We start from the raw sequence: 12,046 nt of genomic DNA, 5'->3' as shown, positions 1-12,046 counted from the left end.
GTTATGAAGTTACTTCTCAAATTGATCCAAATTCTGCCCCCCTGTAATTTCTACTCATTGGTTTTAGTTTGGTCCTTAGCCCTCTGGTATCAAACAGTCAGTTTATTCTGTCTTCTATGTTATTGCCTTTCAAACATTTATTTATTTATTTATTTTTTTGGAGGGGGGAGACAAAGAAGCAATTGGGGTTAAGTGACTTGCCCAAGGTCACACATCTAGTAAGTGTCAAATGTCTGAGGCCAGATTTGAACTCAGGTCCTCCTGACTCCAGGGCTGGTGCTCTATTCACTGCACCACCTAGCTGCCCCGGGTTTTTATTTTATTTTATTTTATTTTATTTTATTTTATTTTATTGCCTTTCGAATATTTGAAAACAGTGATGATAAGATCATAGATATAGAAAAGGAATAGGGACCTCAGAGGTAATCTAGTGAAACCACTTCAGTTTACAGGCGAGGAAAATGAGATCCAAAGATCCTTGTGATTTGCCCAAGACCACACAGGCATTGAAAAGAGGAGCCAAGTGTCAAACTCGGGTGCTGTGATTGCAAGTTCAATGCTCAGAACTATACCACACTGTTTCCCAATGATATCTCCCTCAGTCATCTTTTCTGGAGGGTAAGCAAGCCCAGTTCTTTCACTTCTGATACTTAGAATCATACTTTTTAGCAATTTTTAAAATCCTAAATTTCAATAAAAACCACATTCATCGTGACATGTTAAAGAAGAGCAAATTTGGAGGGTTAGAAAGGGCCTCAGCAGCCATCTAATCCAACCCATACACCAAAATCACCCTACCTCTTTGTTAAAACACTTAACAAGAGATCATCCATCTTTTGCTTGAAAAACTCTTAGGAGGAGGAGCCCGTCACCAACTGAAGCAGCCTATTTCACGTTGGCATAGCTCTAATTGTTGGGAAACATTTTGTGACATAGAGCCCGTGTTGGCCTCTTTGTAGCTTTGTAACCATTGCCTTCTGTTGATGACAAATAGACCCTTGGCCTGGTATTTACATTAACAAGCTAAAGGTTTCTGTATGAATTGGAAATGGAGTGGTTTTTTCTTCAATCTGATATTGCAACTCATGAGTAGGGGGTTGTATTGCTCCAACCTCTCAGAGAAGGGTTACCCTTTAGTGTAAGATAATTGATCTCTCTTTACTAAAATGAAGAACTGCAGGTCTGATTTATTTCTTCTCCTATGATTAATGGTTGTGTTGTTTCATTTGGTAGAGGCTCAATGCAGAGCAGTCACCATCTGTTTTCCTTAAGTTGAGCTTTGTGCCACGTGGATTTACTAGCTGCTAGCCTAGAGATGAGACAACTTAATCTGTTATCTGGAATAGTGACCTCTTGAGGGCTAAGGGGCAATAGAGGGGCTGCTGGTGGGGCCTGAGATATAAATGAAGGGGAGAAGAAGAAAGAAGACAAAGAAAAGGTTTGGGAGGAAGAAGAGAGATACATGTTATGGGAAGTTCACAGGATCATAATTTTAGAGATCATTTAATCCAGACCCCTCATTTTAAAGAGGAAGTATAGCAGTAAGGCAAAATTCATGACCTCAGAGAGGACCATGGGCATGCCTGGATGGTTTGAATTGCAAAGTATAAGGAATTGCCTAGGTAGAAGGCAGAGGAAGTATAACATTTATGAAGACTCCAGAGAATCAGATTCAAGGACTGATGCCCCCAATTTGATATGGTAGCAATAATATTCCCAAATCGATAAGCCCACCTCACTGTAGTAACAAGGAAATTATAACAAAATATTATAGCAAAGAACCAAGCCATACTGTAGCTTCCCCTCAATGCTAGGGCCTTCCTATAAAAAGATCACTCAGGAATCCTAACTCTCCACTCAGCACTCTCTCCTGTAGCTCTGCTGACTCTGAGTTCCTTGTTCTTCAAAACTCTCTCTTGTTCAGCACCCTTCACTCTGCACTCTCTGCTTCTGAATCCTGCTGCTCTTTGCTCTGCTGCTCCCAGTTCTGGGCTCTCTTTTTATACAGTCCCCAGCCATCAGCTGATTGACTAGAACTCAGTGCACAAACCATTGGCTCTGGTCTTAGCAACTCCCCTTAGGGCCCCGAGGGCTTCAGGCCTCTCAAAAACTAGCAAACTAGTTTGCTAACTAGCTTGGGGCCTCATAGCCAGTTAGTGAAAGGGTGTGGACCTGTTCTAATCAGGTGTCCCTTTGTGGGCCCCACCTGAAGCTTATTCAATGGGTGGGAAAGATCTTTCACTTATGTATTGGCTTTGCCGAAAGTTACTGAGATGTAAAGAGACGAAGTCACTTGCATCAGACTGCACAGGTTAACAAGCAGCAAAGCTAGCAATGGAACTCAGGTCTTCTGACTCCAAATCTTTTTCTCATGCCAATAATTTATGGAACGGAAAGCTCTGTACACAGGCAAACTCTATTGTGAGAACTAAGACATCAGGACACCCAGCCCCTCTTCTTGTCCCAGGGGGCTGGTGGGTTGGAGAAGGACTGGGGGGGATGACAGTGGGGAATGCAGATGGGACACAGCTGGGGATGGGGGAGTGGGCAGCATGAATCATTGTACATTTGCCTTAAGAAAAAAATTGTAACAATCTATTTATATCTGGGAGGAAGAGGAGGAAAGGGGTCAGGAAGAAAGAGGGGCCTGAGATGGTCTGGTACTATTTACAAGGGACAAATGGGGGGTGGCAGGAAAGGGACCAAGGCAGAGGATAGGGGGGAAAGTTCACATCCCCGAGGCCAAACCCAAAGAGCCTCTTCTCTCTCTCTCTCTCCTCCCCAACACCCAGTTAAAATCCTCTGTTAAGAAGGTAGCTCGGCCAGTCAGCTCAGTGTGGGGCGAGTGGGAGAGGAACAGAGGCTAAAGGGGTACTCCCTCCTCCATTTCCACTACCAGGCTCTTGCCTCTGTGAGGTAGGAGGGGCCTGGGTCTCAGATGGCTTCTCTCTTTTCCTTGCCCCCCATCTAAAAACTGAACCCAGCCAGGCATGGGAGAAGGCAGGTTCTAGGACCCAGGCCTCCAACCCAGGGCTTCCAGGATGAAAGGTGGGAGGGGTATCCTGCAGGCCCTCGAGAGGAGCTGGCCACAGATGTGGATGGCTCCTGTCCTGGCTGATCCTTGTTCTCCCCTAACACAAGTGAGGATGAGGGGCAGGAGACAGAGGCTTTGTTTACTGCTCCAACTCTAAGAGCTTGAGAATGCTCACCTTGAAGGGTGTGACAGCTGTGATGTGGAGGATGTACCAGGATATACTTACCTGTCATTTCCACAGGCTTATTTAAGAGGGCATTGAGCTGTCCCCTTGACACTAGTGTTAGAGGTGTGATGGGGGAAACTAACTCCAGAATATGTGGAGGGTTATTTGAAGGTACAGTATTTTAGAGGGAAGAACAGTTAGAAAATATAGAGATGGAGGAGTCAGTCTGTATGAAAGATACAAATGAATTGAGAACAAGAAGTAGGATGTATGAGGGAGTGTCAGGAGCTTAGAACCCTGGTAGGAGACGGTCAGTGTGTTAATGTTGGAGTTGCATAGGGACTCGAGCATTTGGCAGGGGCATGGGGACCCTACTGATCTGGGTCCTGTGGTGCTCCCTCCTTGGAGCTCCCACAGCTCCCCTCCTGTATCGGAAAGCTATGATGATAACATGTGCTCTGCTCCTATACTGGACAGCTCAGCTTCATGGCAAATTCTGAGCTCCTTGTAGTTGTAGCATGAATAAAGAAGGTAGAAGAGGACACAAGCCCATCTGGAGCACTGTGTGTGAGTGACAGCCACACAATGGCGGGAAGCAGTACAAATAGAGTAATTCCTTCTCTTGGAGGCTCAGTTTTCTCTTTTGTGAAATGAAAGGGTAAAACCACTTGATATTTGGGGCTCTTTACACCTAAATTATATGATCCTAAAGGCAGTTTAAGGAAAAATTGTGAAATTATTGAAGTTTTTCCATTTCCTGCATTTCTCTTTTTCTTTCTTTTGCCCTTGCTCTTCCTTATGATCACCCAACATCCATTTTCCATTTTGGAAAAAAACTCCTAGGGAGAGTTGTTCATACTTACTGATTCTGCTTTCTCACCTGTTACTCACTCTTCAGCCCCTTGCAATCTAGCTTCTGAACTATTCTATCTACCGCAATTTTTTCCTTGAAAGTCACCAATGATTTCTTAACCACTAAATTGAATGGCTTTTCCCCAGACCTTAAACTATGTTACATTGTGATCAATTGTGAGATCTTTGACAAGAAAGATTTTATATATATATATATGTGAGTATATGATGTGTACATACACATACATCATATATGTATATGTACATATAAGTTTAATGCCTTTGATTGATTGAATAGTGGTCCAGTAGAGGTGTTCTTACCTAATTAAGGTAGTTACTTTAAGTGTGGTGGGATGATTGATGGATTTGACACCCCCCATTACCCATATATAAATATATATATATACATACACATACATATATACACACATATGCACACATACACATACATGTACATATACGCATGCACACACACACACACATACACACACACTTTGGTTCCCAGCATTCAGACTAGCCTAGTGGAAAAATGGGTCCAGTCAATCCCCTAAGAGGGAATCATATGCATTGGGGGCCAAGAACAAAGTAAACACACAGAAGAAAGGCAACTTTAGGTCACTACAAGGAGCCCAGTTGACAGCTATGCCCTGCCTAGGGGGATCTTCTTAAGGACCCTCAAAGGGGAGAAAAGGACTTTTAGCAACCAGGAGCTGTCACAAGGGCTCTTAAACTCCAGTTCTCTTTCTCCTGGATGCTGTACCTACCAGTGGGAGAATATGTCCCTGGTTAGGTAGGAGGTTGTGTGATGGCTGTTTTTACCTCACCACTTCAGTAAATATTTGCTTTTAAAAGCTAATTAAGTCTGACTAGCTAATTGATATCAACTGATAATCTGTGGGAAGTAGCACACTGGCAGAGGCTTATGAAAAATAGCATTAGAAATACCACCCTTCAAGTCATCTGTGCTACCCATAGTACTCTGAGAGGAGAAGTAACTATTTTTTGGGGACCCGGTCTGCCAGTATTTAGTGGGGGTTGGAATTAGAGAGGGATAGTTTATGATTGTTTTCCTTAAGTATTGAAGGACTCTAATATGTAAATTAGCATGTTATCAGAGCATTCTTTCTGTATCAATGTCTTTGTCCGTCTATACGTATAGAGATATATAATATAATGTGCATAGAGTAAAATATGTATAGAAATATATAATATAATCTGCTTAGACACTTAGCAGTGGTTGTTAACAACTAGAGGAACAGTACCACAGAAATATTGACATTCTCACACTATAAATGAAACCAGAAGACATAAGGAAGTTGAAGCTAAATGGAAGGAAGTCTTAGAGAGGTAAACTAAGGGATTGGTGCATTAGGTTTCTTCTATACCCAAAGGCAATAAGAAATAGCATTTTTGTGGGATACTTGGTCATTCAACCTTGCAGTACTGATGATGAGCATAAGCAAAAAAGATTGTACAATTTCTGAGCTGGAGGGGAACTCAGAGATCCAGACATGACTGAGAATCTCCTCTACGTTAACAACAAACAACATTCAGCTTCTGCTTGAAATACTTTAGTGAAGCATAAACTCACTCCCTCTTGGATCAGTTATTCCACTGCAGAATAGTTCTGATTGTTAGGAAGTCTTTCTTACACTGAATTGAAATATACTCCTTTGTAACTTTTACCCATCACCTCTAGTTTCACCCTCTGGGATTAAGAAGGACAAGCCTAATCCATATTTGATTCAGAAATACCCACTAATCTACACCCAGATCATTGTGCCTGATTCTAGGCACCCTCTCAACTATGGGTGAGGGGCATTGATAAGTTGGAGGACATCCAGAAGGTGGCAGTAAGAATAGTGAAGGGCCTTAAATTTGTGCCATATGAAGAACAGTTGAATGAACTGGGGGTGTAAAGTTTAGAAAAGCAAAAACTTTGGAGGGGGTTAGGGATTATGATTATTTTCTTTAAGTATTTGAAGGACTGTAACATAAAGGATTAGATAGAGCCTCTGGCCCCAGAGGTCAGAACTAGAAGTAATGGGCGAAAGCAAATTTAGGTATGATGTCAGGAAATACTTCCTAACAATTAGAGTTTTACAAAAGTGAAATGGGATGCTTTAGAAGGCATTGGGCTAACCCTCATTGAAGTCTTCACAAAAAGGCTGCATGACCACTTGTTACATATATTGAAGTGGAGTGTCTCTCTCTCTCTCTCTCTCTCTCTCTCTCTCTCTCTCTCTGTCTCTCTCTCTCTCTCTCTCTGTAAACATTGCACCAGATGGGACTATCACCTCCCTTATCCTGGACAGTCAAAGATGGAAAATAGGTTTTTGCCTCCATAGGATTATTCCTTCTGCTGCCTCCATTCATTCCTTTCTTCCCACAGCAAGTATTCAGAAAAGACTTAGTAATCTGAATGTAGCAGTCAGTAGAGATGGTCTTCGCTCACCTTTCTTTTCCTGAGTTTTTCTTTTGAAAGCACAGTGAGAACAGCAGATGGGCACAGGTAAAATGTACCTGTCATGGTGGCATGAAAAGACTCCACTTCCCAGAATGCTGTGGGCCTCAGGCCTAAGGCAAAAAGTGCTGAGCAGGGACAGCTGGGAAGAAGAAAGACTATGAGATATGGAGGAGAGGTTGATTGTGTGAATGAAGACACCTCCAGTTCTGGGACCTACAGAATGGGCTAAAAACAGAAGTGGCCACAGCTAATGGGAGTAGCAATGAGAGAGGTGGAAGCGTTGGCAGAAGTGGCACCAGAGGGAATGAGCAGCAGTTAGGTGGGCTGGCAGCACCCAGTCCTGCCATGGGAGCAATAACTCTAGTATATTCAGGACTTGATCCATTTTGGGAGATGGAGGATAAGGACCAGCACTCACATGGAGACCAAAAAATCATTTAATTACAGATGGAGATATAGAAGAGTGAGATATACAAACTGTTCTCTTTTGCCTTTGCGATGAGGAATTAGGTTACTAGTGTTCTCTTGTCCTACATGTGTTTTGAAGTAAATTTGCCCTACTCATTTGTCTTGTGTAAATACTCTATGTTTAAAAACTGATGACAAGCTTGAATTTTCTGTCAAGAAAGAAACTGAACTTACCCCTAGGGGAGAACTGAAAACAAGTCAGCTGCTGATTTTCCCAGAGAGATTTGAGGTGGAGATGTGAGACAAGGAAGGTATGAATTATTGAGAACCCCTAAGATGGAGCTTGCATCTTTGCTTACCCAGAGCTCTGGTTCTGGGTGACAGGTTTCCTTGCTTTTGAATCAATAAATTCATTTTCCAGATACAAAATTGCTTCAGCGAATGTGAAGGAATGCATTCTGCACCTACCTTATTCCTGCCTCAAGTTTGGCCAGTTCGTAATTATTAGCAGAATAGCTTCAAAGGTTTGATGAAATTTCATATAATTGGACTGGAGAAGGAATGGCTTTGAAAGTGATTGTTTAGGCTCCAATTTCTTTAGTAACCACTAGATCAATGCCATGGAATCAGAATGAATTTGCTTGAGTGAAGGCCCAATTGTATAATGGAAAGCACACTGATAGGCAGTCCCAAGTATATAGAAGATAATCTTTTGAATAAATGGTTCTGGGTTCAAATTCCAGCTTTTCAACTTACTAGTATGCAACCTGTGTGACATTCTCTTTAAGCATTGATTTCTTCATCTGGAAAATAAAAGGATTTCAGTAGACAATTTATCAAATTATAGTTCCCAATATCTTATTATTCTGATGAAACCATACTAAAAGAGAAAGGGGACTAGTTACCAAGAAAGTTTGGTCTTATTGTCCACATAGGAAAAACTGAGTGGGTGAAGAATATCTATTGTCTAGGTTGTGATATTCAATTGGAGGACAGTCACAGAGTTTGGAGAAGCTCTACAAATAGACAATGAATTGGGCATGGAACTGAGTAGCAGGAAGAAAGCAAAGGGGACTGCATTTGGGGAATTTTATTGGTTATTGTCCTTGTTTGACTAAATGCACAATTTCATTACTGAACTCCCTCTTCCAATGCAGATTGGCACTTACTCTGCAATTTATAATCTCAGGTAAAGACAGGCTAAGTGACTTGTCCAGGGACACAGCCAGAATGGAGATTTTTAAGAATTCTAAACTTCTACATAAAATAAAGGCTTAGGTTTTTAATATGAAACTTGTTTAAGTGATGCCTGCCAATCAATTAAAAAGGATTTATGAAGTGCTCACTTTGCTAAACACAGGGGAGGCAAAGGGAAAAAAAGTCAGAATAGTCCTTGTCCTCAAGGAACCTGTGTTGTAATGAGGGGAGATAACAACTAGATAAATACAAGATACACATGTATATAAATACGCAGCATACATCTAGATACTGATATCTACTATAAAGTAATAATATAATAAGTAACATTTGTATAGCACTTACTATGTGCCAGGCACTGTGCTGATTACTTTACAATTATTATCTCTTTTGGTCCTTACAACTCACTCTCTGTCTCTCTCTTTCTCTCTCTCTCTCTCTCTCTCTCTCTCTCTCTCTCTCTCTCCCTCCCTCCCTCCCTCTCCCTCTCTCTCTCCTTCTCTCTCTCTCTCTCTCTCTCTCTCTCTCTCTCTCCCCCCCCATTTCTTTCTCTCTCCATCCTTATCTGTATCTAATATCTTTATATCTACATCTCTCCATGTATTTATCTATGCCTACATTTATATCTATAGCTACATCTCTATCTCTATCAATATTGGTATCGCTCTCTCTTGTTATGAATATATCTATGTCTTTATCTAAACATAATCTTGTATTTACCTAGTTGTTATCTCCCTCCCTATCTGTCTGTCTATCATCTCTCTGCCTATCTGCCTACCTATCTATCTATATGACTATATGTCCATCTAGTATATAGAAGGTAATCTGAGCGAGGAAGTTGTTTACAGAAAGGACTTGGAAAGGCCTGCTACAGAAGGTGAGATTTGAGCCAAGCTTTGAAGGAAACCAGGGAAACTAAGAGGTGGAGGTAAGGATGAAGAGTATTCCAGTCATTGGGACACAGAGAGAACACAAAATACTATACCCTGTGAGTTTTGAGTCCCTTGAAGGGCAACAGAAGGCTGTATTGTGGGCATGAGATGGCTATAGCATACTATCAAAGAAGTATGACCTTGGGCAAGTCACATAATTTCTCTGGACCTCAATTTTCCTTATCTATGAAATGAAAATGTCAGACTCTGGGATCCATCAGGTCTCTTCTAGCTCTAAATCCATGACTCTGTTATCATGATCATTGTCTGTTTGAGCACCCTTCACTTGCAAGACAGTATTCTAGACCCCTGGGGACAAATGAAGAAATATAAGACAGGCATTATAGATGATCATGAGAATAGCTAGCATTTATATAGTGCCTACTGTATAAATATCTCATTTGATTCTCATAACAACCTATGAGGTAGGTGCTATTATTATTCCCACTTTACAGATGAGGAAATTGAGGCAAACAGAGGTTAAGTGACTTGTCCAAGGTCACATAGCTAGTAAATGTCTGAGGCCAGATTTGATCTCATATCTTCCCATTATATTGTGAGTTCTTTGTAGGCAGGGATTGTGTTTTGCCTCTTTTTGCATCCCTAGTACACAGCACTGGGCACATCATAGATGCTTAATAAATATTTATTGATTGACTGGTTGACTCTAGGCACAGCACTCTATTGCATCACTTAGCTGTCTCAGATCATAGGATCTGATCACACGATAAGGGATTCAGAGCCCTAAGGGACCTATGAATAATCTGTTTCAACTGTCTCATTTTATAGATTAAGAAACCGAGGATGTAGAGAGGTTAACTGATTTGTTCAGGGGTCATACAAGTCCTAAGTGTCAAAGCCAGGATTTAATCCTAGGGCCTGACTCCAAATCCAGCCTTCCTCTGATTGCACCATGTACTCGCCTTTCCCCTAAAGGCAGTTAGAATCTATTCACAAGGATGTATGACATACCCATGAAAACAAGAGCGAATATAGGAAATTATAAATGCTGAATAAATGTGTAGGGTCTTCTTTTCAGATGATCACCACATTCCCACACTGCTTTGGGTTTAGAGAGACTAATAGGTAGGAATGAAGACTTAGAGCTGGAGGGGAATTGTGCATCCTCCAGGCCAAGCCCTTATTTCACAGATGAAGAACTAATCAGCCTAAGGTTACACAATATTGGGCTGCAGAGTTGGAAGTTGAATCCAGGTCCTTTGGCTCCGAATCCAGGAGGCTACATGTCGGCCTGATGATGATAGGGACAATAGGAGTCAGAAAAGCAGGTTGAGGTCAGATTTTTGAGGGGCCTTGAATGCTAGGCCAAGGAGCTCAGATTTCATCTTCTAAGTAAGGAAGGGGCACAAGTAACATTTTAAAATCATTTATTATTTTAAATTATTATTATTATTATTATTATTATTATTATTATTATTATTATTTGTAGCAGGAAGGGAACATTTTGAAAACAGAAGATAAACAGGGCAGAGGTATTCAGGCCAGAATGAAATGAATTCTGAAAACTAAGCTTTTCCTTTAGGGCAAATACAGTTTTCCATTTCAGTCTCATTTGTTTTACCCAGTTTTCCACATCACATTGCTAATTCTGACACAGAATCTACCATTTTGATGACCTGGGCTTTGGATTAAGAGACAGGGCATATAAATATAAGAAACCAACTGACAGGGACCAGGGGAAGCTGGCCTTTGGCTGGTAGGCTGCTATCTCTTGAGGAATTTCTCATGAAGCTGCTTGCAATATAGATCTTCACCAAGATTGAAGTACATGAGATAGCAAATCCCTCTGTTGCTGCCTAACCCTTTTCTGCCTTCGTGTGGTAATTGCAGATGGCTCAAGAGAGACAGGGCGAGAATATTTGGCTTCTAGAAAAAAATAATTTATCAGAACAGCTCCCAGTGATTTCCGAAATGGAATTTGGAATTATGACTCTCCCTGGCTTATTAAAGTATTGATAGCCCAGATATTGAGTTGCTGTAGAAAGTTTCATATCATATTTCCCAGTAATGTGGAGTGGGAAGCAAAAGGCTAGAAAGATTTCTGTTTGAAATGGTTGTTAAAGCAGATTTGTGTAGACCCATATGTTAAGAAATCTTTACAGAATGAATACATTTAAATGTTTTCTCTTTTTAAGTATAACAGAATTAAAAAAGACAAAGGTAGGAGATTAAATAAACATCCATGTCTCTGCTGGGGGCTCCAGATGCTGCCTGGAGAGTAATATTGACAGCTGACATATACAGTGTTTTATGGTTTGCAAGACTCTTCACTTGTAATATCTCATTTGATCCTTACATGATGCTAATTATTATTCCTGCTTTATAGGTGAAGAAATGGAAGCTGAGAGAGGTGGTACCTTCCTCTGAGATAGAATTTGAACCCAGGTCTTCCTCCTAGCTCAAAGTCCAGTAGTCTATGTATATTCTCCTTTATTTTGGAGGTGCAGACCTATGATTCCATTCCTTATGAAAAACATTGTGTCTTCCAATGTATGTGGTTATCTGCTTTGCCATTTGTAGTCTTAGAGAATTTTCTGGGGGAACTTGGGAGTAAGTGACTTGTCCAGGGTCACACAGCCAGTATATGTCAGAAGGCTGGATTTGAGTGGAAGTCTTCCTGATTCCAAGGCCAACTCTCTAGGCCAATGGGCCACACTGCTTCTCTAGTCAGTCAATCAGCTAGCATTTATTAATACCTCCAAGCATTGTGCTGCTCTGGAGATACAAAGTAGGACAAAATCAAAACACAAAAATTAACAATAGAAAAAGTTTCTACTTCTTACTAGAGAGGTCTTAAAATAAAGGTTGGATGACTGTTTATCTGGTATATTATAGAGGGAGTTCCCATTTAGATCTGGGTTGAATTTGTGGGCCTCTGAGGTCCATCCCAAGTCTGAGATCTGTAATTAAATGAAGCAATGGAAAGAACATTGGGTTTAGAATCAGAAGGCCTGGGTTTAAATTTAGAT

The sequence above is a fragment of the Trichosurus vulpecula genome, chromosome 3 (assembly GCF_011100635.1).
Source record: "Trichosurus vulpecula isolate mTriVul1 chromosome 3, mTriVul1.pri, whole genome shotgun sequence".
NCBI classification, from domain to species: Eukaryota; Metazoa; Chordata; class Mammalia; order Diprotodontia; family Phalangeridae; genus Trichosurus; species Trichosurus vulpecula.
The sequence above is the reverse complement of the archived record's forward strand: the minus strand, read 5'-3'. Positions refer to the sequence as shown.